The 27,418-nt window shown below is 48.0% G+C and overlaps 1 protein-coding gene across 15 annotated transcripts in view; it reads left to right on the top strand.

The window, feature by feature from the left end:
• BLTP1 (bridge-like lipid transfer protein family member 1) overlaps positions 1-27,418 on the top strand; it is a 1,831,302-nt gene that overhangs the window by 1,389,494 nt on the left and 414,390 nt on the right. The gene's annotated exons all lie outside the window — the stretch shown is intronic.

Genomic DNA, 27,418 nt, shown 5'->3' with positions numbered 1-27,418 from the left:
ATCAGGCCAGAGGTCGGAGTCGGTGACACCGGCCGGGGGTCGCAGTGAGAGGCTGTGGAGCAGCGGGCCGGGTCCCGGCGGAGGCAGACCGGCTGGGAGTCAGTGAGAGTGGTTGCTTCCACACCCGAGGTGCGACTGGGTGAGTCGGAACGACTGTGGGGTGAGCGGCGCCTGCAGAGGAGGAACGGCGGGACACTAAATCTACAGGACTGGCTTGGTGGCGGGTCAGGAGCGGCACCTTGGCCTGAATAAGCTGCGGTCCTAGCCGGCGGCGCCAGGGGAGCTCTGTCGGCCTACCTGCACCTCTGGAGCCAAGCATTGGTTCACCCTGTGTGGCGTTGAGACTCGATCGGGGGGCCCCAGAGAATGGACCGAGTGAGCCGGACGCTTTGCCGCCTGACCACGAGGTGGGCAAACTTAGCGGGCACGCCAGCGGCGCCATTTTGGAGGGACCTTGTCTGGCGGTGGGCGGTCCGGCCCTGCTTACTCTCTGGCATTGACTGCTGGCTTGGGGACATCCAACGCAGCCTTCGCACGCCTCCTGCTAGCTGAGCATCGAGACCGTGGTGGTGGCTCTCCCATCCCTTATCTAATTGTTGGCCTGAAGTGGGTGCTGGTCACTTGTTACTCTGTGCTGGACCGTGGCCATCTTGAGGAGGGTGCAGCCGTGCCGCTGAAAGGACCAGCTGGGATAAGGTATCGCTTTGTCTGCGAGTTCAATACCCCGGTTAAGGCCTACACCGGTGTCTTTGCCCGCCATATACGGCTGTGATAGTTCGCCATGACCTCCTCGCTACGTAGGGGAAAGATGGTGAAAGATGGTGCCCCTAAATCGTCGCAGCAGCCGGCCTCGCCAGGTGCCAGTGGCTCTTCGAAGCAATCGGACGATGAAGCGCCTGCTACTAAAGCATTTATGGCTGAACTCTTTGCCTCTATTAAAGATGATATCTCCGAACTTCGCTCGCAGCTGGCGTCAGATCTCCGGGAGGTGAGGAGAGACGTGGATAGGATTGGTGAGCGGGTGGCGACGCTGGAAGACCACGATCTGAGCATGGCGAATGATGTACACCAGCTCCAACAGGACATCATCCGCCTCACAGAGCAGAATCTGGACCTGCAGACCCACGCGGAGGACTTGGAGAACCGTTCCAGGAGAAATAACATTCGTATCAAGGCGGTGCCGTGGGACGGTGAAGCGGGGGACCTGCGTGGGTACGTTCAGGCCCTGTTTGTGCAGATTCTGGAGGATGAAGAGGTGCAAGACATAAATATGGACAGAGTGCACAGGGTGGGTACATGACTTTCAGCTGAAGGAACGGATTTTGAGAAAAGCTAGAACCATCTCCTCACTGCAATTTAGAGACCACCGCCTGCAGCTCTACCAAGACCTGGCGGCATCGACGCTACGGAAGCGGAGGGACTTCCGACCTCTGACCGCCTTCCTCCGGGACCGCAATGTCTCCTACTCCTGGGGACATCCCTTCCGTATTATATTTTGCTGGCAGAATAGGTTGGTACAGATTAATTCCCTGCAAGCGGCAAAAGACCTTCTGGGCATCGAGGAAGATGCCCCTTCTCAGGATGCCCGCAGCTCACCGTCGAGGAGGCGGCATCGGTCTTCTTCCTGGCATAGAGTGGGCCCTTCACCAGATCGGCGACGACCGGACCCCACGGCTAGTGTGCAAGAAAGGGGGGCCGCGGTGGCTTTGGTGGCCTCCGTCACTATGGCGGACTCCCAGACAAGCTCTGGAGCAGCATGACCCCGGTACTGTAGAATGGCATCGGAGGGGCTCTGGGCCTGAGGTCCCCGGGGTTTGATTGTACTTTTGGAGGAGACACCCCGGACCGTGGCCCTGGGGGTCGCTAGGTCGATACCCCTGCCCCGATTCCAGTCCGGCGGGGACCTTCTGAACTTTGGCCTGCTGGAACTGACGACTACTCGGTTCAGGTTCAGTGACTTGAGTTGTGTTTTGTTGTTTCTCTGTTTCTGGGGAGGGGTTGGGGGGGGGTCTTGGGACAGGGGGGCGAAGGGGGGTTGTTGGGACTCAGGGGGGAGGGGGGGTGGATGGTGGTGACCGTTGGATGTGTGTGTGAGACACTGCCGGTTGAGGAAGATCTTAACTCTGGGTTTTGCTCTTGAAACTCTGCTTTCGAATGGTGTTCTTGAGTTGCGCTTTGCTGAGGTGTGCACGCGGGTGGTACGGGGAGGGAAGCAATGGGTGGATGGGGGCGGGGATGGGAGTGGCAATGGGGGTTCAGACAGGATCCCAGGAGGGGTGGTGAGAAGATCCCGGTCTCGACTGCATTTCACATGGCACAGGGGAGGGTTCTTGATCTGTCATGACTATTAGTATAGGCTCCTGGAATGTGAAGGGGCTTAACTCCCCACAGAAGCGGCAGAAATTGTGGAAGTACTTGTCGGACCATCACCTAGATGTGGTTGGTCTTCAGGAGACTCACCTGGCCAGGAAAGATGAGCTTAGGCTCCGACACCGACACTTTCCTCTTATCTATAGGGCGTCTGCCTCTACTAAGCACAGGGGGGTTGCTCTTCTATTTCGAGCATCCCTCCACTTCCAACCGGTGGGGGTGAGTGGCGATAAGGAGGGGCGATGGCTGATGGTGAAGGGATCGCTATATGGACGTATGTGCACTTTTGTGGTGGTGTATGTGCCCAATAATACACAGAATGGCTTCCTACAGACACTGTTGGGAAAGGTGGGGGAATTTGTGGAGGGCCAATTGTTCCTATTGGGGGACTTCAATATGGTGTGGGATAAAGACCTGGATAGCTCGTGCACACGAAGATCGGGGGCTGGGGTCTTTTCCATTGAGACGCAGCGGCAGGTTGGGGACCTGGGACTGATTGATAGTTGGCGTTTCCTTTACCCCCAGTCAAGAGACTATACCTTTTTCTCACATGTTCACTTGTCTTACTCTCGAATTGATCACATTTTTGTGAGCCAAGCACTTCGGGGGGACATCCAAGTTTCCAGCATCCTTCCGCTTTCTGTGTCGGACCATAGCCTGATCGTTCTAGGGTTACAGTGGTCGATAGGAGGTGACGGGTGGAAGAAATGGTATTTCCCCGCGGCACTAGTGCGGGATGATGTCACTTGCAAGGAGCTGAGGAAGGCCATTCGGGACTTTATGGAGCTTAATCCGCCTTCGGACACTTCGGTGTATACCACCTGGGATGCCTGTAAGGCTTCGCTGCGGGGTACCTGTTTGAGAACAGGAGGATCTAGAGGCTGAATTAGCAGTGTTAGAACAGGCACATAAAGCTAACCCGTCCCGGGTGACCCTAAGACCTTTGACCGCTGTACGAGGGAAGCTTCGGGCCCACTATAATAACAGGGCCGAATTCACTCTCCTGCGCCTGCGGAGGACCTCCTACTCGCAGGGGAACAAGGTGGGGAAGCACTTAGCGAGACAACTCCGAGATAAGCGGGAGCGTGAGTACGTTGGGGGCATTAAGGATAGGACGGGGAAGGAACATCATAGGGATGCGGACAAGGCTGCTGCCTTTGGCCGCTTCTATGCTGACCTGTACAGAGGAGAGGACCTGGACCGGGCCGCTCAATCCGCATTCCTAACTGGCCTCCCTATACCTCAAGTCTCCAGGGAGTGGAATGAGCTTCTCTCAGCCCCTATCTCCAGGGACGAGGTGCTGGACGCTATAAAGGCTCTGAAACTCCACAAGGCCCCGGGCCCTGACGGGTATACGGCCCCGTTTTACAAGTCTTTTGCGGGAGAACTCTGCGACTACTTAGTCTCTCTCTTCAATGCAATGGCTACTGAGGGGAGGACCTCGGGAACGATGGCCGAGGCTATGATCACCATTCTCCCCAAACCGGGGAAGGATCCCACCCAGTGCTCCTCCTATCGCCCGATAGCACTCCTCAACCTCGATGCCAAACTGTACTCCTCGATTCTTGCAAAGCGGCTCCAGGATCTGATGCCGGCTATTATCCACCCCGACCAGTCCGGGTTTATTAAAGGGCGGCAAACCCATGACAATCTACGACGGGTGATGCATTTGATCGAGAAGGCCAACAGGTAAAGGAGAAGGCTTTCGACCGTGTCGACTAAGGTTTTCTAAATTTAACGCTGGAGGCTTTTGGGTTCTCTCCTCAATTCGTGAAGATGATCGGTGCTAATTATGACCGGCCTACATCTATGGTGTTGGTTAATGGGCATAGGTCCGCCTGCTTTCCCCACTCTCGAGGCACACGGCAGGGGTGCCCTCTTTTCCCCGCTCCTCTTTGCTCTCAGTATAGAACCTCTAGCGCTTGCCATTAGGGAGAGGGAACAGATTGCCGGCCTTCCCTTCACTGGCGAACAGCATAGGATCTTTGTTCGCAGATGACGTACTCCTGTCGATCGGGGACCCGGCCCACTCGCTACCTCATGTTCACGCGGTCCTATCGAACTTCGAAGAGGTGGCGGGATTTAAAGTTAACCTGGATAAGTCGTACATTCTTAATCTGACTCTTCCTCCCACGGAAGTGGAGCATGTGCGCATACTCACGCCCCTCTCGTGGTCTTCTTCCGCTTTGCTGTATCTCGGTATTAGATTAACCGCCACCCTGGGCGGACTGTTCGCAGCTAACTTCCCCCCTGCACTGGCGGCGGTCCGTGGGGAGCTGGAGAAGTGGAAGCCGAAATACATCTGTTGGCTGGGCCGGATCCATGCGATCAAGATGGTACTGCTACCCAAATTCTTATACCTCTTCCAGGCTCTGCCCATACCTGTAGAGTTGGATTTTTTCCGTCGCCTGAAAACCCTGATGCTGAAATTTGTGTGGCAGGGAGGCCGAGCGCGGCTCTCGTTTGCTGTACTTAGACGGCCGCGAGGGGAGGGGGGGGGGGGGGGGGGGAGGGTTCCCAGACATGCAGTTATATTATAAAGCTGCGCAATTGAGGGTGCTGGTTGAATGGTCAAATGGTCACAGCAGCTCTCGGAGAAACATTGGTTACATATGGAGCGAAGTGTGGCTGGGAGGTCCATTTGGGATTTGGCCTGGAAGCCTAAGGCTGATCGGCCTAAGAATGCTTATATATGCACTCCCACTAGCACGGTCCTGAAAGTCTGGGATACAGTCAGCTGCGATGAACGCTGGACCACCTTCCCATCACCGTTTACCCCTATTCACCTGAATCCGTCCTTTCCACCGGCTCTGCGTGATGGGTCATTCGAGCTTTGGAGAGAGGGCGGCTGCAGAGCACTTACTCACTTGTTTCATGGGGCGTCTCCCCTTACCTTCCAAAACTGCATGAGGGACTATGGTGTCCCGCCCGCTGAACGATTCCATCATACTCAACTTCTGCATTGGGCCACTTCGCCGGGAATACGAGATGCGGCCACAAGGCCATTGACGTCCTTCGAGGCATTTATCCTCCGCACTTCTTGTATGAAGGGGACGATCTCCTTCCTATATAGATTATTGTTGGACACCGTTATATTCCCCCTTCCCCGGTATATGGAGCATTGGGAGTCCTGCCTTGGTAGGGACATCTCGAACAACGAATGGGCAGGGTTGTGGCGGGATATCAAAGCGCATAACCATTCGATGGACCTCAGGGAAGCACATCTGAAACTTATGTATGACTGGTACCTCTACCCATCCAAGCTGCATCGTATATTTCCATCGTCCTCAGACAGGTGCTGGCGGGGATGCGTCTTGTTGGGAGACTTCCGCCATATTTGGTGGGACTGTCCCACCATTAAGCCTTTTTGGTCGGAGATACTTTCCCACATCAAGGAGGTGGTAGGTTACCCGATCCCGGAGTCCATGGACTATGTCCTGCTGGGACTCCGTGATCCGATGTTGGAACACCAAACTAGAGCTGACAAACGTATTATTTGGCTGTGCCTGGAAGCTGCTAAATTGACAGTGGCGGCAGCTTGGAAGAAACCGAGCGCACCGGCGATCTCTTTATGGCATGCGCGGCTATGGCGATTACTGAGTCTGGAAAGAATGTCTGATATATTTCTGGGTAACTTTAAGAATTTCTTGTTTCAATGGGGCCCTTTAGTTCGATTTCTCTCTCGAGGACTCCCGTCAGCAGTCTGTCCCTCAGCACTACGCGCACTCCACCTATTTCAATTCTAATTAGCGGGGTGATTGCAACCTGATGAGAATGTGAGAATGGTCGCCACCACGGGGGGTGGGGTGGGGAGAGGGGAGGTGAGGGTAGGGGGGGGCTCAGTTGGGGGTTGTTGGTTTCTAGTTGCGACACTGCCTGGCAGCTGGAAGCGGACTATGGAGGACTCCAGTGCAGCTATTCCCCGAGCTGGTTGTTCGGCCTATTGGACTACTGCTTGCATAGCGAGTTAACAGCCGGGGTGTTCGGGAATCAGATCCGATTGTTTCACTGTTACTAATGGACATCGACTTTGCACCGGCTTTGCAGATCTTATATGTTGTATTCCCATAATCCATTGTGATGGAGCCCTCTGAATCCCCTGTGTGGGAATAATTGCTATCTGGCGCCAGTGTCTTCTTCTTTGTCTCTTCTTTCTCTATTTCTAAACTCAATAAATATAACTTTGAAAAAAAAAAAGATAGGGAAGCAGCCAGGGATTAAACCGCTGCACCACCTCGAATCGTCACATATAAACATATGTTCTGTATTTACATGTTGCCCACCTCAATGGTCAGCTTCTCATTGACCAAACTTAACGGCAATACGTGGAAGAATATCCTGACCACAGCGCTTTCGAACATGAAAGCGACTTGCGTGTGCTTGACTTTCATGGGGATGTGATAACACGTGCATGGGCTTTACACTGCCTATATCCTCGGACTTGTGGAACCATTGGAAAACTGTGGGGTTATAACCTGTAGCAATAGTGTAAGAGTCCAAATAAGACTGATTATCCACTGAAGAGAATATTGTTTCTTCACAAGTGGTTTATATTTTATGCCCTGATGAAGCCTTGTGTAAGGTGAAGCACGTTAGCTGCGCTATTCTTGAGTGAAAAAGTAAAATGTATACAGAAAAGAAACTAACAAAGCAACCAGGACTTGCGACTATTTATTTACTTGTTTCTTGAACTCACCACATTCATTAATTGTTTGCATTTGCCTCTCTATTTGTATATCCATTGTAAACTAATAACAAGTGCACAGAATTTAAATACAGTAAGTGTGGCTAGGTACAAGGTTTTGACATTAAAAATGGTATGAATAGACAGTACACTTTTCAAGTGTCCCTTTGTGAGTTTTCTAAGAATGTACGCCTACACATTGCAAGGGCACTTTGCGAAGGTAAAGATAGCAGCAATACTGCTTACAGACATAGGAGAGGGTAGATTAGTGTGAAGTGTATTGCAGCTAATTTAGCCACTGAGAAATGGACAGCAATAAAGGACTAAGGTTCTGATCGATCATTGGACAGGTCACAAATAGTAGGTCTACAGTGCGCACCAACTCTTTGTATCTTGTCTAGCTTTTTGTGATACAACGGATGTACTAATCAGTCATATCTTAAAATGTGAAGGTATATCATCTTTATTGCTTGATTGCTTAAAATCATTGCAATCACAGCATCATAATTAACCAAAAAAAAACACAATTACATTTTAAAACAAGAGATCTTCTCTTCACATAATTCAAAAAACAATCCCATATATACAGTTTAAAACCTTGTTGATAAGCCCAAATCTAGCCACCTTACATCTTGAATTACATAATACAGGTTAAAGTGACGGTGTGCTTTACATACTTTTCCATAAATATCATAAGGAAATATTATCAACCAACAAACATTAATTTCCCATCCTTTCGAATGATCTAATGTGCAAAAAGTGTATCAATTTGCTGCGATGGTAACCCCACTGATATTACATTTCAAATTATTACCATCGTAACAAAAATGATTAATTTAATCAAGATTATGAATCATTAAAATCAATAGCACCAAGGTCATAAAATTAGAGGGGATCTACCCTATATTAAACATTTATCTACTGCCATTAAAATTTTTACCAATTGACATAGTAGTGGAACCGATTCACCGGACAATGACATGATTAATGCCTGACGAGCAGATCTCACACCATTCATCAGAAAATAAGGTCTCAGAAAGAAACGTCTAAGATTAGTCAACCTCGGGCATACACATACTATATGTACAAGAGTTTCCTGTGGTCAACCACAGAATCTACAATTAGAGTCCGGCCACTGTTTAACCCAAGAACGAGTGCCCTCCTTTGTTGTGTTTATACCCATACGTAGCCTTAGAAACATTTTTTTAAACTTTACAGAAAAGAAGACATTTAAATATGGCTGAACACGCGGGGATTGATATGAATTAATCACGTACCATGCATAGTTTTTTCCCGCTAAAGCAATTTTATCCAATTTAAACGATTCCGCTTTGATATGCTTTTTTAAAATTAGTCTATAGTTAGGCATTTTTAAAGCTGACAGTTCAATTTCCAGGCCGATATCATGTAAGGATGCTAAGATATAGGCTCTCCATTTTGCAGTGTAAGCAGATTTATCAATTTCTTGCCACCAAATATTTCCTAATGATGCTGGGGCTGATGTTGCTAAAACAGCCATGCATTTTAGGAAGGATCCTTTTGATACCAGGCACTGTCTTTGGAGACCGAATTCCAGTCTAATTGCTGCTTGACACACTGACCTGTCAATTCCAAAGGTTGCTTTAAAAACCTTAACAATTAAAGCCAAGTTATAACCTAGCCTCATTTATGGCTCTCCGATTACTAGAGGAAAAGAAATGAAGTTGCTTGACTTACTGATTGGTAAGGTTTTTAAGGCAACCTTTGGAATTGACAGGTCAGTGTGTCAAACAGCAATATCTTAAAATGTGGATTCGCAGGAGATTGCTAAACCTCCTTCTTAAAGAATATTATTTAGGCAGGCCACAAGTTGTGACCCTCAAAGCTTAACTTAGATGTCAGAATGGAAGCCTGCAAGGGATCGCAAACACTCTGTCCCTGCATTCACATTCTTGAGTGGAAATTATTTTTATGCATCCTAGGTCTGTTAAAGGCACATGAGCTGCTTTAAACAACATCGTTTTTTCTGTCAAGTATGGTATCAGTGGTAGCATGCAGGGGTCCCCTGTATTGCTGTCTGCTCCTCCCAATGCCAGCAGTGACAATTCCCAAAGGGGAAGCTGTCCCATAGCAACAGTTCCCCAAATACAATGCCTAGTCGGTGCCAGTATCTAATCAATGGTTTGCGACCCCCAGCCAATTTCATTTGCAAAGCATTGATACACACATTTGGAACTATAAGCAATTGATAATGGGTCACAAAACTACTTTTATGAGTCTGAAAGACTTGTGCAACACATAAAAGAAGTTTTGTATATAACCAAACATGCTTTTGTAGTTGCAAATAAGCCTTTTTCTGATGGATACTTCTACTAGCAGATCCATCACTACTAGAATCCTTCCAGGCACCAGACTGGATCTGGAAACTATACCAATTCGTCTGCATGTGACCCTTCATGCTTCAACAGCAGGCAGTGTTGGCATTTTTTTAACTGTTCTTCTCTAGCTTCCTCTGGTGCACTTATGGGCTCCAAAGCACTTGTGAGACCTTTGACTGTCTCCCTGCAATCAGTCACTGGCCCAGCCCCTTTCAAGGCTATTCCTGTGTTTTTGGGCATCACTTCTGTGTAATTCACACCACTTTCTTTGTCTGAGGCCTTGTGTGCTTCGGATCGGTCCCATGACCTGGCAAATTTTCCAAAGACAGTCTGTGTGTTCTTGTCTTTGCAGGAGTCACAATGGTTTTTAGAAGAGGTGGCATACAGATCCCTGCTTCATTATGAATACCATGGCAAATTAGATTCATTTTTGCAATCCACTTTAAATCTGATTAAAATGCATTCTATGGTCTTTCACATTGGCACTAAGTTTTGAGGTAAGTCGACTCCTCCCTACCATGAGCACAGAGACAGTTGACTCCTTGGCCCTTCAGAATGCTAGCGGCATAGACAAAGTCTCCTGGTGTAGACTTGGATTGCCTTTCGGGGCCTCCATTCAAAGAAGTGTGTTCTTTTACTGCAGTTCTGCGTAAGGCTGGAGAAGTCCTGGAGCAACTCTTGCCTATGAAAGAAGACAATTCAAATATCGTCATAAAGATCATCTAAAGAACTCTTGTTTCTGTTTAATAATGCCATTATAAGCCCCCATTTAGCAGTTTGACACTTGGTGCACTAACCAGTTTTCCTCAATCAGCAGGTTGCATGGCGTCATTGCATTGCGCCTGGAGAGCTGAAATTCTTGATGGCTCACGTGTTCCCTAAAAGACTTGTGGCGCAGGCATCCTCATCTTTCAAACAACATCCTGATTCTTTTTCTAACTCTCTGCCAGGTAGTGTGTCAATACAGATTGAAGCTATGGTTAAGGAGGGCTTCTATTCAGTGAGCAATGCTCTTAGCTCATCTAAAGTGAATTGCCTTTTGACCCAGTATTCCCATGACTTCTGGTAGATGGCTGAAATGTTTTATTCATAGCATGTGTGGCTGTAGACAAACATGCTATGCATACTCCTGCCATCTAGTGTTGAGCTCGGGCACTTAAAACTCGTTTTTCTTTTAGAAAGGCTTTCAAGTCACAAGATCCTGTGAGGTAATGTGCATGGTCTTCGACTCCATCTTCAAATAGTTATTTTCTGCCATCAAGCGTGGACGTGATCATAGAAGCTTGCTTGTCGACGCCTGAGCTCTAGGCCTTATTGACCCACAGAAGCTAATACCAAGAAATCAACCTGCAACGTAAACAAGACATCGGTGACTAGACCCCAAGGAACCAACTCTGGGAATATTTGGCGTCTTCCACACAGAGCTGAGAATGTTCCGGGAGGGGTAATTGATCTGAACCCATTTCGAAGGTGCCTGCTGTGAAACGCAAAATACCCACAGGCAAGCTACATCTGGTCTAATTTGTGTCCCTCCCCATTACAAAGAGATCAAGATTGTGTGGTGTGTCAGCAGTTACAAGCAAAAGAGAGTTTAAAATACCTTCAGACACATTAACATGTGGAGACCACTGCCAAACAGGAAGCATCGGAGGGAGGAGAGATCATGGGCACCAAAGAGGAGGAGGAGTACGATGGAGGCGACTCCGCAGGTTGCCACAGAATGCTACATCTGGAGACTCCAACATCAATATTGGGGGCAGCGATGAGGAGGGCCAGCCATATATTACCTCAGAAGCTTCCTGACGCCAAACCTGAAATAGCCACATGTCCGAAGACGAAGATTACTGTAATCGCTAACTCTGTAGACCTGCTTTCTTGTTATAACTGAGCACAGTAGGACGAGATGGTAGATCTTCTACTCTATTTTCCAGATGAGTGTAATAAAAAAGGGAGGAGCTGGTTAATGAGGGGAAACTCCTATCTAATGTGACTAGCAGATGTTCACTAGCTGTAGCGGATACTGCGACTGTTTCAACCCTGCAATTCTCCTACGGAGGCATGCCTGGCTGAGCATATCTGACAGAAAGTTCTAGCTAGTTCATGCTTTGCGTGAGCAGTACCCTCTGCGCAGTCGGGTGGCACCTTCCGGCTCCATGTGTCGAAAAGATGATGAATGGAATGCTGAACATTGTCAAACATTCACACCCACTCCCAGATCTCGGTTAAATCCATTGTTTTATTTGCTCACCATGCCACCCCAGTTTGGACCTAGCCATATGCAAATCTATCATCTTTTTGTGTTGCTATAGTCGCTGAAAGTGGGAAGGGCATGCCCAGACGTGGGTCTGTGCAAACTATGCCATTGGATTCAAGCTAGCCTAGCGGATGAGGAATGATACCCCGAAAACTGTCCCAGGATGCTTGTTTCCAGTCCAAGGAGGTCCTGGCGTGGCACTTCAGGCTGGACTGTTCCTATAGGAAGCAGGGTCAAGACTGATTTGTATATAGCTGGGTCTAAACTGGAATGGCATGGTGAGCAAAAGAATTCTGGATTTAGGCTCAGTCTCTGTACTGGGGGTGAATGTTCATGTGACAATATTCATCATTCCATTCATCATCATTTTGTCTTCCTGAACACTAGCAGTATAGGAGGCTTCAGAACATACCACACTATGATGCAGATGACCTTGACAATGACAACTCGCTTCTGTTTGACTAAGCTGATGCTGGATTTTGCATGAACTTAGAAAATGCTATGTGACTGGACAGTTATCCTGAGACTGAATTAGAATATCCACCAGATCCATCCACAGATGGTTGTCCGCAGAGCAGCTGAAGTACGTGACTTACACCTACCTATGGTTGAAACAAAAACAAACATGATGCAAATCTTGGTGCTTGGGCATGCTCACTTAAGCTCTTGGCTAATAGACAGTTAACACAAAGGATTATTCTAAAGGTAATGAACCTGGTGGTGGATTATACACCAGAAAGAACTTTACCGAAGGTAGTTTAATTGTTTCTCAGGACTGTGCACATATTATGTTAATTGTGTTAGATTGGCCTCTGAGGGTGTGGTATTTGAATCTGCTTCACCTATACCTGTATCCCGCACTTCCTCTCAGTGCATACCTCGTCTCACAGCAGAAAGAACAGAACTTGCACCTGAGCCTTCAGAGCCTCCATCTTCAATACTGGAGATCGAACAAGGCAATTGAGTTTATTTGATCTGCTCTTAGAAGTTGTTGACGTCACACTGTCTCCTCGATCTACAAATTCAATAAATTCTTTTTTGGGCTGGCCTAAATGATAAAAGATTCAATAAAAAGCAACTACAATGACAAAAAAAATATTTCATCAATTATATAACAGAAGCCATCATAAATTGAACACAGCATGATTTACACAAGAGCTAACATAGCAAATACTCCAATTATTAATCATTTTACCTTTAGGCAAATGCAAATAATCACTGTAAGAGTTTGCTAAATTAAAGTGCCATCTGTATCTGATTAAATACAGCCATATACATGACACCTGAGAGATGTTTTTATAATAAAATGAGTACTGGTTTATATTGTCATATTTAGAGAACACAGTATTGGTAACAGAAAACATTTCCTGAGTCATACATAAAATTTGCAGAGGAGGATAAAGTGCAACTTGCTTTGAAGTGACTTCATATCTCAAGGCCAGGATGAAGAGCTGAAGAACAGGTGCTGCAATAGGGAAATTATACTAAAAAGTGCACCATATTTAATCTGAAACGAGTTAGATAAATATTATTTTGGGGATTACTCACAGAAAGAAGATAGGGTTCCATCATTGCTGTGGACAACATAATGGCATGTGGTTGTGTCAGTCTTGCTTTATTCTTGCAGAGTTCTTCTATTCTCATAAAGATTAAAGAACAACTGTTGTACAATTTTTTTATTAGAGCTATTTATGGAATCTGGGGCCGGATGTATGTAGATAGCATTTTGCGATTCCCTAATTGCGAATCACAAGGATTCGCAATTAGTAAATCGCAAAATTCAATGCATGAAGGTGTATAGTACACCTTTTGAGATTCCTATTGGTCTCAACTGACCTACCTCATGAATACTAATGAGGTAGGTCGCAATTTCTGACCCCCTAGGAATCGCAAAAATCACGGGGATGGTGGCCTGCTGAGATCAGCAGACCACCATGTCCGTGATTGCTGTTCAATAAAGCAATCTGTTTTTTTTTTTGTAAAGTAGCCCATTTTCCTTAAAGGAAAACTAGATGCTTTACTAAATGAAAACATTTTTAAGAGCAGGTAGTATTCCGTGAGACCACTGCCTGCTCTTAAAAATGGTTTTACAAACATTCACAAAGGGGAAGGGGTCCCTTGGGGATCCCTTCCCCTTTGCGAATGGGTTACCACCTACTTGAAGTAGGTGTTAAAATGCAGATGTTTTGCGACTGCTTTTGCGATCACAAAACATTCATACATACCGATGCGATTCGTTATTAGGAAGGGACGTCCCTTCCTAATACCGATTCGCAAACCCATTTTGCGATTCGGTAACAGGTTAACAAATCGCTAAATTAGGTTTGCTGCATCGGAAAAGCAATTTTTGCGTTCTCTAATCGGAAGATTCTGCGAATCTGCCTGTTTGCGAATGCAAAAATGCTTGATACATATGGCCCTTTGACTGGTTAAAAAACAACTCAGGAATAAGAGCATACAAAAGGAGATTTCGATATACAAGAGCCATGAAATATATTCCCCCTTCTCCAGCAATGAACAATCTCCCAATATAGATCTTGAAAGTCTGGTCTCTTCTTTGGCCCAAATTAAAGCCCATAACAATAATGGATGTAGTTATCACATCCTCAGTGAATGTTAGCCCCAATTTGTGGTGGCAAACATATATAGACTAGCTTTGCGGTACAGCCTAGAGTCTGCACAAAAATGTTCCTCTAGACTGCTGTTGTCTGAGTACCCCCTTAGAACAGAGGACACTTATCTTGTATATTTTAAGCATTTTCCTAATTGGTTTCTGTCCCAAATTAGCTGCAGACCTAAAAAAAACTCTGTTACCCTAGAACATTGTTGGGGCCTAACTTTGTATATGTTTCCCCAAGTAAATGTTGAGTGTAGTGGTATCCCCAGATATGTGAAGGTCTGTACACACCCCACCTGGGTCCAGAGATATTTTGGGAGATGTTTTACGGTGGATTTCGACCCGCAGATCTTTATATAAGATCTTGAGAAATTTGTATCCAGGTTAAGTTGCTTCATAAAAACAGTAAAATGATCCAATAATATCTGGAGCCCATTAGCAGTCCTGGCCAGCAAGACTGTATCGTTCACAAAAAGCAGCACCAGAATTTGGAGCCTACCCAGTTGTTGCATGTCCTTTTCATTTGATATTAAGAAGCTCTCAAAACCATTGATAAGTGGTGTTAAAAGAAAGGGCACCAATGTGCACCCTTGGCAGCACCTCTTTATTTGGATCCAGTCATCGTATTCAGCGTTGGGAGCAAAACACATTTTGGCTGTTATGTATGTGTGCATCTGCCGCAATAGGTAGATTATCGATTCCACCACCTCTTTCGCTGCATGATGGACCAGAGTATAGAACAGTTGACACTGTTGAAAGTACAGCTCAGGTCCATAAATGCAAGTTGCATAGATCCCATGGATCCCTTCTTGGTTAATGTGTATTTGCTGCTAAGCGGATATAAATTCAGGTTATTTTCCACTGTAGCGACACCAGACCGTAAACCATATTGGACGCCTGAATAGAATTTTGTTCAGCCCTATTTTCCTTCTGTGCCAACAACACTCTTCACAATTTTAACAAAGTCCAAGAGTAAAATACGCTGCTAACAGGGAATCTCAATTCAAACCCCTTTGCTTTTTTAAATATTGGTACTATTATTGATCTTAGCCATGGCAGAGGTAGCATGCTTGTATTACCTTTGTTAGAATAGAGGCCCACAAGGCAATATTGTGTTTATAAACAACCATTGTGACACCATGTGAGCCTTTGCCACTATGGCAGTTCTTAATTGCACAACTACTTCCGCTGCCTCAAAGGGGATAATAAGTGAGTAGTGTTTGGCTCAGTTTTCTCTCTATCTTCAAGGTTTGGGGGTGGGGGTTCACTATCACAAAGAATACACATTATTATAATGTTCGCCCAACTATCAGCATTTATTAGAGTTTGTACTTTTATTGAAGGGCCATCTAAAAAATGCGTTGTTATAACGACCTTCCAAAATCGCTCCATTGTTACCTGTCTTACCAGCCTCTACTAGGAACTCCCATGCTTCCTCTGTTAAGATGTTTTTTATGGTTCTGAGTACCTCTTAATTCTGTTTCCTGTACATCTGCGCTTTAGTTTGTATATATAATTACCCTCTGAAGCGCAAACGTAAGGTGATTTTGCACATAAGAACACGCTGAATCAAGCCATTTATTAAGCTGTGCCCTTTAAGAAATCACCGGAATGATTACCAAGAAATTGAGTCATCAACAAAGTGACTCAAATGAGTTAAAAATCTAAGAAGGTTCAGCATCGTCGCCTAGACACACCTAGCATGCCCTCGGATTTGAATCTAATAAATGTGGGTTGCCCATGGGGTGTTTCATCATTATACCTATATTCCTAATTGCCTGAAGATCAAATGTTCTGTCCAGCATGGTTTTAGAGTTGCATCCATCCACTAGGCGTACCAACAGTGTGTTATGGTTGATACCACAATTTGTAGATTGCAGTAGAGCAGAATGACAAACCTCTAAAGCAAAAACAAGATTATGCTTCATCTGTACCTTGTACAGTTTCTTGATCTGTGTCTGAGGTACAAACCAGAGCAGATTCAGTGTGTTGGCACCATCTAACTTCTCAGCAGAGCTATTATGATTTCCAGATTCAGTCAGGCACCTGGGAGGATTCATGAAATGGAGAATCTACAAGTAGATAGAGTATCTAGCAGAAACAAGGTTATTGAACATTTTCACCTGATACAGACTTCGAGCCGCAGATTCCTTACCTTTGAATTATCCCCAGGCGTCAGACTGGATCAGGACATTCTTGCACAGTACCCCTATGTGCTCAGTATGTGGCGTCATTCGGTTCTGTGTTGGCGCCAAAAGTGACGTGCTTGGTGCCTAAATACCTCTAGTCACTTTTTGACTGAACTTTTTTTGACGTTTTGTCAAAGATTGTTTTTAATAAATCCTTCCTCCTGGTATCCGAGGGATTTCACCCCAAAAACATTATACGTTTTAAACCCTGTGGTGCCTGCTACAGGCAGAAGTCTGTGACAGACCCACACTTAGTATGTTTTTGGTACTTGGAGCCGTACCACAGCTACAAGACCTGCGAGGACTGCAGCGCCATGAACCTGAAGGCGATGAGGGAACATTCCCTGAAGTTCCTCGCCGCTGCACTTCTGACAGCCTTGTGACTCTTTTGATCCCAGTCACGCGGATGATGCAGGGCCTCTTGCGGAGCCGATCCTGACGATTGTTGTCCCAGTGTAAATCATATGGTAAGTCTCACAAACTCAAGAAGTCAATGAAGTCGAAGCGTTCTTCAGTGGTGGTGTGGGTGGAGGCAGAGGTCCTGAATCTTCAGTTGCCATCGATGACAGTCAAGACTAACGTCTTTGACTGAGGTTCTTCAGCCGGAAGTCACGTCTTCTGAATCTCTCCTCCCTTTATCAAATCCCTCACTGATGTCCTACTTGGATACTGGCCAAGCCCTGCACAGGGGCTCCTGTGCATCGGACAATTGCCATCCACTGTGGCCCTGCTCCTGGGAACCTCAGTTTCCTCACCCAGCACCCTATTTTGAAGAGCTTGGTAGTCCAAGCCTCCACCTCCAGAATTAGTCCCAGCACGTTACCTACCACTCCACTGGATAGGGAATACAAAAGGAACGGGACGCATACTCCCACATCCCTATCCTGCCTGCCCACAGGCATTACTTGCAGTTCACAGTGGGCTAAGAGGACATTCAGTTTTCCATGCACCCCTTTGGCCTTACCAGCGCCCCTCGGTGTTCACCAAGGTGATGGTCACAGAATATCTGCAGAAGTCAGGGGTTCCAATCTTCCCTTGCCTCGACCATTGTGTTATATACTCTCCTTCTATTTCTCTTTGCCAAAGCGCCGGGACACTCCATGGAGTACCCGTGCGCTATAGAAGAGCCCTTTTATAACATAACATAACATAACCATTTGTTGTTGAAGACACGCTCGCCCCAGATAGTCATCTCCCACCTCCAGACTATGGCAGATCTCCTACACCACTGGGGTTCACTATCAGCATGCTGAAGTTACACCTGACTCCCTCTCAGATATTCCCTTACATCTGAGCTGTTGAGGACACAGTGCAGTTTTTTTTTTAAATCTTTATTAGGAATTATATCAGGATGGTACATTCGACATTTCAAGAAACAAATTTAAACAAACAACTTCTCCTTACTGGTTATCAGCAGCACCATTTGGATCTTCGCCGTTACATCACATCATTGTATCATCATGCCTAGGACTTCATTTCTGCCTTTCCCTTCCCGCCTCCCTCATTCCCATAGCACATCCCAGCCAGATTAATCACTTTACGCCTCCCAACTTCCATCCTTTAATGGTATAAAACTGCTTAGCCGTGTCAAGTTCACTATACATTGTCATCTTTGTGCCTCTGCCTCCCTGTGTCCTCATCATCCACTCCCCACCTCGTCCCATGGTTGTTCCCGGGTGTATACGGCACAACACATACACATTTACACTACACGCGATTATGGGTCACTTTCGGGTTCCTCTGTGGACTGTGGCGGTTCACAAATTGTTCCACGTGATTCGTTCCATTTCCCCCATATCCTAGACCATTTTCTGGGGCAGCCTCTATGTAAATATACCGCCCTTTCCACTAACATCGCTATGTCCATGTCATGTTCCCACTGCGTTCGTGTGGGGGCTACACCGGAACCCCAGTTTCGTGCTATATTCCTTTTTGCAACTGCTAATCCCAGTTTGGCCCAAGTTTGTAGAGCCTGGTTGAGGTCCATAGGCTTCCAGATGTTAAGGAGGCAACACCCTGGATCCAGCCGAATCTCGGCCCCACCCACCTCTGAGATCTCAGTTAGTACTCGTTCCCAGAATATTTGTATGACAGGACATTCCCAGAGGATGTGATAAAATGTTCCTGTTTGTCCGCACCCTCGTAAACAAACCGGATCAAGGACATGGCCCAGCCTGTGCAGTAGAGTGCGTGGGTAGTACACTCTGTGTAGTATTTTGAGCTGGATTAGTTTTAGGCACAATGGAATGGCCGCGTCTCTGGGCGACGCCAATGCATTCATCCAGTCTGTGTCATCTATATCTCCTAATTCCACCTCCCATTTGCTGCGGAGTACCGCCATAGGGTCTGGGAGAATATTTACTGATTTGCGATATGTTTGCGAGATAGCCTTTTTCCCCAAGTGTTCGGTAAGAAGCCTGTCTTCTAGGGGAGAAGACTCTACCAGGTCTGTGCCTGTCGGAATGGCGCTTTGCAGGTCATGCCTAATTTGCAGGTATCGGTATCTCTCTATGTCTGACATTCCATATTTCTCTTTCAGGATCGCAAATGATAGTACATTTCCCTTAGCCCATAAGTCCCCTATCTTTGAAATGCCAATAAGGTCCCATTGCCTGAACCCCTTAGTATTGGCCAGCGTGCCCAGGCGGCGTGTGTCCCATAGTGGTGTGGCCAGTGTAAGGACTCCTTCCCACCCCAGTGCCCTTTGTGCTGAGTGCCAGATTTTAACTGTGTGGGCGTGGGGCCTGTGAGGGTCTGACGCCTTTTGTTCGTGTAGAGGGCCTTCATCAGTTGGTCCACTGGCAGTATCTGTCTGTCCAGCCTGTAGACTGGTTCTTCATGTGGTGAGTGAAGCCATTGGTTCACCGTTGTCAATTGTGCCGCCCAATAGTACAGTTTGATACTCGGTGAGCTATACCGCTGTCATACCAGCTGCGAACCAGTTTGGTATCTGTTATCCGGGCCGGTTTCCCGTCCCATAGCAGCGAGGAGACCTATGCCTCAATTGCCTTGAAGTAGGAAAGTGGGACCGAGAACGGGGTGTTATGAAGTACGTAAAGGAACCGTGGGAGCGCAAGCATTTTAAATAGCGCTGCCCTGCCCAAAAGCGTCAGCGGAAGGGATTTCCAGTGGGAGACATCTGATTTGAGCCTCCGCAGGGGCTTCTTTAGGTTTTCATCCATGAACACAGACGCTTGCGGGGTGACATATATGCCTAAGTATTTAAATCCTCCTGACGCCATTTGCAACTCACACCCCTGAGGGAGAGGAGGAGATTGTCCACTCAAGACGTACAACAGTGATTTCGCCCAGTTTATGGTATAGCCTGAGAAGTTGCTATATGCCTTGAATAAGTGCATCAGTTCCAACAACGAGTCTTTGGGGGACATTAGACATTAGATATATGAGTACGTCATCCGCATAAAGGGATATGCAGTCTTCCCAGCCCTCTCCCCACGTAATTCCACAAATTAGCGCACAGTGCAGTTTTGAGCCAAACCTGCCTAGCAGCAAGTCCAGGATATCTGTGTTATGATACCGATGTTTCAGCCTCTATCCTGGATTTCGGTGAGCCTGACTCTGAGGTTGTTGGGCCTCATGGCCTCCTGACTCCTGCTAGTGACACATGCCTGTTGGTATATGCGGGCTCTTCATTGGGACCCGAAGTGCCAGTGGTCACAACATCAGATGAATAACTTCCACAAGGTCCAGATCTTGGAGGGGACTGCAAGTGGTGGCTGATGGACAGTGATTGGGACATCGGGAGGCCCCTCTCCCTTACTCAGCCAGAGTTGACTGTAGTGACAGACTTGTCACTCCTAGGCTGAAGCAGCCACCTGGGAGAGGTGGGGGTCAGAGGACTCTGGTCTCTGGCGAAATTTTGCTCCACATCAGGTTTCTGGAGATTGGGCTGATCCAATTGGCATTGAAAGCCTTTCTTCCTACGCTAAAGGGAAGGCTGGTAATAATGTTTATGAACAACACCACTGTTAGGTGGTACTGCAAAAAACAGGGTGGAGTGGGGTTGTAGATCCTTCGTAGGGCCCTACGTCTCTGGACATGGCTGGAACATTAGGGCATTTGCCTGGTGGCTCTCTGAACCGCCAGGGTGATGAACTCAACTGTTGATACCTCGAGGATCATCCATGGCGTCTCCATTCAGAGGTGGTGCAAGGTCGCTTTCAGGAGTGGGGAGATCCTTGGTTAGATCTGCTTGCCACAGACAACTACATGCAACATCAGCAATTCAGCATGCTGGACTTTCCAATACGGCTGTTGCACCAAGTATCTGAAAGAGACTACTAGCCGCAGATTCCTTCACGTAGAATTATCCCCAGGCATGAGACTGGATCCGGAAACTTTTTGCCACAGCATCCCTGCACGCCGAAGGCAGACGACATCACGTGACTCTGCCCAGGCATCGTCCTCGCATGTGACGTCAGCGAGGTAACATAAGACCCGTGTGCCTACGTCAGTTTTGTTCTTTTGCAACACGGATCCGGTTCTTGCTACAGGCCTGTTTCAGGCCCCTTTTTTTCCCATTCTTTTGGTGGAACAGTGTGTGAATGCCTTCGGGCTTCAAAACTTGTAAGTTTTGTGGGCGTCTCTGCCTCGCAGCAAACTCCTGTGGAAGTTACTGTGGTGTCGCTGGAGGTCGCCGGGACTCAGGTCGCATCCCCAGCCCCTCTCGGTCCCTTCACAGGGAGGTCCTGTCCAAAGCTGAGGTGACGCCGCTACGGCGCCAGCAGCAGCTGGCCCCTGTGAAGCCACAGTGGTCGGTGCACCCTCCTCGTCCCGCTCTGGGTCGATGCCAGGTGAGGGCCCCTCGCCCCTCTCGTCCTCCCCCGTAGGCGGCTGCATTGACGGGGGCGAGTCGGAGGTAGAATCGGCCCTGGCACCGCCTCATGGGTTGCCGAGCGATCTATGCCTCATTCTGGGCCGCAGCTGGCGGAGGGCTTCGTGTCCCTCCCCAGGCCCATCTTGTCCCCCCACACAGATGACTACCACGGTGGTGGTCGAGGCAGCGCTGTTCCGGAGCCGGTTCGGCACCAGCCCCACTCAAATCTCTGCTCCAGTGCGGGGTGACTTAGAGGACCCCTGTCCGGTGACGCCGGATGGTGCCGGTGCCTCGCCTCAGGCGGCGGACTCTACGGCTCCACGCAGGGGTCATACCGTGGATTTGTCTACGGACGCTCCTTCTTCTCCGGAGGCAACCTATATATTGGTGTCATCCTACCCAGAGACGGGTCGCCGTGTGGTGTCCTTTTCACCGGCATCGAAGGGCTGCTTCCTGCCCTTCCTGAGGTAGAGGTGCTCATCGAAAGAGCGGCAGGTCTCTCATTCTTTGGCTCCTTCTGACTTCCAGGTCTGGCCCTTGCCTGCCCCACTGGGCCTCGGCCGCTTTAGTTTGCAGCCGTCGCCCACGGAGGAGCTGCTTTTCCCGCCGCGGGGCCCTACGGAGGCGGGTGCGGCCTTCACTCATGCGATGTCCACAGCTGTGGGCATCCTGCTGATGGGTGACCCGGTGGTTCACTTTCTGGCGGACCATCGACTGGAGGTCCTCCACCAGGGCTCTGGTGGAAGGAAATCTTGCTTCCCTTTCAAGGTTCACTCCTTTCTTCCTTGACGGGGGCTTGGAGGCGTCCTGCCTCAGGAGATCTGGTGCCTCAGCATCTTCTGCACTGGCATCTCCCGGCGCCGCTTGACCTGGCGTGCCTTTCCCTGCACACTTCTGCCTCCAGTACTCTTTTGCTGACTGCTTTTCCCTCCCTGCCACCACTGCTGACTCCGCCGTCCTGAGAGGCCCGTTGGCTGGACTCTTGGGGGCGCAACATGTTCGCCTCGACCAGCGATGCCCTGCGGGCCCTGAACACCTTGTGTGTGCTGGCTTGGGCCTCCTCCTGTTTGTGGGACTCAGCTGGGTCTCTTGCGATCTGCAGCGTCCCAGGAGGGTGGTCAAGTGGACTTCTGCATCATGCGTTGGATGGCCGGGAGCTGGCGGCGTTTATTCTCCACTCCGCCGTGGAAGTCTCAGAGGTGTTGGGCCGGGTCATGGCTTCCTCGGTCGCTCTCCGTCTCCATGCTTGGCTTCGGGATGGAGTATCCCCTGAGAATATTCAGGAGCGGCTCATTGATCTTCCGTTTAATGGCAGCCTGTTGTTCTATGCCGCGGCCGCCTCTGCCATCCAGAGGTTCTTGGCAGAGCTCTGTCGTCCTCCTCCTCCTCCTCCTCCGCCTCCTCCTCCGTTCCCTCCTCAGTGATTCCTGAGTCGGTTTGATTGTGGGCCTTCTTAGGCCGCTTGTCTGGATGTGGACTGTGTTTTCTGGCTATTGCGTCCTTCTTGGGTGCCTTGGCGTTGTTGGCTGCTGGACGGCCCTTATGTGTATGTGTTGGAATTGTTGCGCAGATTTGGCCCTGAGATTATGGCCTTCTGCTTGCTTGGGCTGCTTGTCAAGCCTTTCGCGGGGGTGTTTTTTTCCCTGTGGCTCTTTTCTCTGTTCCTCTGCTGCGGAAATTCTTCCAAAGAGGGGTTCCCATATTTTGGGACTCATCGTATCCTAGGTGGGATAGTGGTAGCTGTCATATGGCTTGCGCTCTGCTAGGGTGTTCCGGTAGCCTCCAGGTGCCTGTTCTCCATGGCATTGATGTAGGTTGCTTTTGCTTCCTGAACTCGTATGCGTGGCCACTCGTGGTGGTGTGCCCGGGCATCTCCTCCTCTCCCTGCTCCTGCCCTGAGGTCTGGGATAATCCTGTGTTCTCCCTTGCCTAGTGCTGCCTACTCGACCTCGGGCTGTTCTTATTGCTTTTGGCGGCTGTGACTGCCGGCGCTGTTCTGGCTGGCAGGTTGCTCTCCATCTGGAGTGATTTAGCTTATTTTCCCTTGTTTCCTTGGGTCCTCTAGGCTTCGTCTTCTGCTCTTCCTGTCTTGCTATGGGGCAGCAGCTGGGTTCCCTTGGGGGGGGGAGTGAGTGCTTCAGCCTCTCCGACCTTGCCCTTGGTTCTTCTCCTTCTTCTCCCTCCTAAGTCCTCTGGCGTCTGTGGAGTTCTGCTTGTGAGGGTTCCCCTTGCCTGGCAGGGACGAGGTTCTACCTGGTCCGCAGATCTGGTCCCCTGTGGGGCCCTCTGTTCTGTATTGGCTGGTGAGGTCCTTTTGCAGACCCTCCTTCCCAGGGGGTATTGCTAGGGTATCTATTCTACGTGAAGGAATCTGCGGCTAGTAGTCTCTATCCGATGTACGAGTTACTTACCTTCTGTAACGATGTATCTGGTAGAGACGATGCTAGCTGCAGATTCCATCCTAGCCCGCCTTTCCTCCCCTATTCTGCGAGGACTCTGGGTTGGTCTTCGGTAATCACCTCCCGGTGGGGGACTGTGTCTCCTGTGAGTGCTTTCTTGTTCTTGATGGGTGACTCCATCTGAGGGCGGTTCATTCCTCTTTGGTTCTTTGGAGGATAAGGTTCCGGTGCTCCGGTACCCGGCTGCTCTAGCTACTCCGGGGTTTGGGGGGATTGCTTTCTATCCCTGTCCTCCCTTCCATCCCTTCCTTCCGTTGCTATCCCCTGATTAAGGGTCATCTGGTCCTGGTCTGCCCTTGTCCTTTGTGGGTGGTTGCCCTTCTGTTGGGGTGGCTTGGATGTTTGTTGTTCCTGTCTGTGTAGGGATGGTCACCTTTCCTTGCTCAGGTTAGGGGTGGTGGGTTTCCTGCGTGTACCATGTCCTTACGCATGTTCCTTGCCTCCGGGATCCAGGGGTGGGAGGTTGTCTATGTGCTGGCAGGGTGGTGGGGCAGGGCTCTTCTTCTTCTTCTTCTTCCCTGCCTTGGGGTGTGCGGGGTAACACTACTGTAGTGGTGGTGGTGTTAGTCACAGTTTCTTTCCACATTTTCTGCTTTTCGCACACTGTTCCCATGCTTCCACAGTTTTTTGTCTGGTGGTTCCGCCTTGTGGTGCGGAAAAGTTTTCCGAAGAAAAGTGACGTAGGTGCGCTGGCGCGGGTCTTATGTGACCTCACTGATGTCACGTGCGCATACAATGCCTGGGTGGCGTCGCGTGATGTCGTCCCGCCCCCGGCGCGAAGGGATGCTGTGGCAAAAAGTTTTCCGGATCCATTCTCACGCCTGGGGATAATTCTACGCGACGGAATCTGCTGCTAGAATCGTCTCTACCAGATACATTGTTACCGAAGGTAAGTAACTCGTACCTCTGTCGCTTGGGCCTCCAGTACACCTTTCCACTGATACCACTCCTGCTTAGAGTTCTCAAGAAGATGAGGAATGGCCAGGCTGAAGTCATTCTAGTTGTGCTGGATTAGGCATGGAGAATCTTGTATCCTGAGCTGCTGAGCATGAGCATCGCTTTCCCGGATTAAGCTGCCTCTTCAGGAGGACCTTCAGTCACAGCGACAGGGGAGTGCCATGCACCCAAACTTGCACACCCTCCACCTTCATGCTTGGAGATTGAGCAGCGACATTTGACAGCCTTCGACCTTCCTCCCAAAGTCTGTGATGCGATTGTGGCAGCCAGGCATCCCTCCACCAAGCTGGTCTGCTCCTGCCACTGGAACACATTTGTGACATGGTTTACATCCAAGAACATCAACTCCCTCTCTGCAGCCCTTTTTCTCAGGTTTTACGCTTTGTTCTTTCTTTGATCCAACAGGGCTCTGCACACAGTTAAGGGCTATTGATCACCCATTTTTGCAGTTGCTGGACCAGCTTTTTTAATTCAGTGCCACCTGTTACCTCAAATTTATCCAGCATATGTTTCCTCCCAGACCATTCATCATGCTCCAGTGGAGCTTAAATATGTTTATCACTTTTCTGATGTGCGCACCTTTCAAGCTGTTGCACAACTGCCCTTTCTATTTTCTAACCATCAAGACAGCTTTCTTAGTGGTCAACATATCGACCAGGATGGTCAGCAAACTGCAGGCCCTCTATGCACACTTCTTATACCACCTTTCATCCAGACCAGCTCGTTCTTAAAGCATATGCCTCTTTACTTTCAAAGGTAGGGACACCGTTTCATATAGTGTATATTTAACAAGGACCCCCTGAGAGTGTGAATCATATGATTCCTAGGTCAGGGAAAACAATATATATGTGAAGTAACAACCTAGGCAATCAACAGTTTTAAATATCTACTTGGTAAAGAATAGTAAACAGATAACTACAGCTGGCTAAAAGACATCATATTTTATTCATTAATTAAAACAGAAAACATTTCATTCATTTGACACAAAATTAAAAATCATGCAGTATTGTATTGCAGGTGAAAACACTTTTAAAAAAAATACACAATGAACAATAAATTCTTAAACTAGGTAAGATGAGTGGCGAAATTATTTGACTCTACGCGCGTTTCGGCGGCCAGCGCCTTCTTCCTGGAGTAGCCACGTAATATTCCTAAATACAGTTCCCCTTTCAAGAAACGATCAAATGCAGTTTAGTTGTCTGCTTCTTTTTGATAATTCTTTGCTGTCAGGAGTCACCTAGATAGGGTTGACAAGGGATATTAAGCATCCGCCACCGGAGCCCTTAGTATGATTTCCAAGTCTGTGGAGTTTCCAACTTGGCCTTTCACACAGTATCCTGGGACGCTAGTTTTCCTAGGATATATCTATTCATAATAATACTGTTCTCAAAAACCGATATAATCTTCAGTATTTAAAGAGGTGATCAGTCGGCAGGATTTTTTATTTTTGATAACTTCTGATGATTATTTTCCCGCGCTTGCAGCTGCCGTTTCGAACCATCCCGCCACCGGACGTATCGAGCCCTGCTGACTATCCTCAGACAGGCAGATCTTTGAATTTTCATCATCTTATCCAGCACCTCAAAATTAATTCACTGAAGCTTCAGAATCCATCGTTATAGGCAAGGAGGAAGTTATCAAAAATAAAAAATCCTGCCGACTGATCACCTCTTTAAATACTGAAGATTATATCGGTTTTTGAGAACAGTATTATTATGAATAGATATATCCTAGGAAAACTAGCGTCCCAGGATACTGTGTGAAAGGCCAAGTTGGAAACTCCACAGACTTGGAAATCATACTAAGGGCTCCGGTGGCGGATGCTTAATATCCCTTGTCAACCCTATCTAGGTGACTCCTGACAGCAAAGAATTATCAAAAAGAAGCAGACAACTAAACTGCATTTGATCGTTTCTTGAAAGGGGAACTGTATTTAGGAATATTACGTGGCTACTCCAGGAAGAAGGCGCTGGCCGCCGAAACGCGCGTAGAGTCAAATAATTTCGCCACTCATCTTACCTAGTTTAAGAATTTATTGTTCATTGTGTATTTTTTTAAAAAGTGTTTTCACCTGCAATACAATACTGCATGATTTTTAATTTTGTGTCAAATGAATGAAATGTTTTCTGTTTTAATTAATGAATAAAATATGATGTCTTTTAGACAGCTGTAGTTATCTGTTTACTATTCTTTACCAAGTAGATATTTAAAACTGTTGATTGCCTAGGTTGTTACTTCACATATATACCGTTTCATATAGGCCAGAATATCTCCTTGCCTACCTTCTTTGCTCCAACTCACCCTTCTAAAGAAGAGGAGATACTCCACAGCCTCGACACAAAAAGAGCATTGTCGCTCTCCCTTGATCGTACCAAAGACAATCAACTCTAAGACAGATATGTTGGGGCTAAGATGGGGTAATCTGTGTAGAAACGTACGATCTCATGATGGATAGTGCTCTGCATAAAGATCTGCTACACATCGGCCCAGGAGCAGCCCTCTGTGGGTTTTTGTGCTCATTCTACCAGAGCCATGCTGCAACCACTGCGTTAGCTTGCAGAGTCCCTGTACCGGGCATCTGCTTGGCAGAAACTTGGGTATCTTTGCACATGTTCACCAAGCTCTACTGCCTGGATTATCTGAAAGAAACAGGTTAGTGTTAGATTCTTTACCTTAGAATATCCCCAGGCGGCA

This window comes from Lissotriton vulgaris, chromosome 3_1 (assembly GCF_964263255.1).
Source record: "Lissotriton vulgaris chromosome 3_1, aLisVul1.2, whole genome shotgun sequence".
Lineage (NCBI taxonomy): Eukaryota > Metazoa > Chordata > Amphibia > Caudata > Salamandridae > Lissotriton > Lissotriton vulgaris.
Note: the sequence above shows the minus strand (reverse complement) of the source record. Positions and strands in the feature narration are given on the sequence as shown.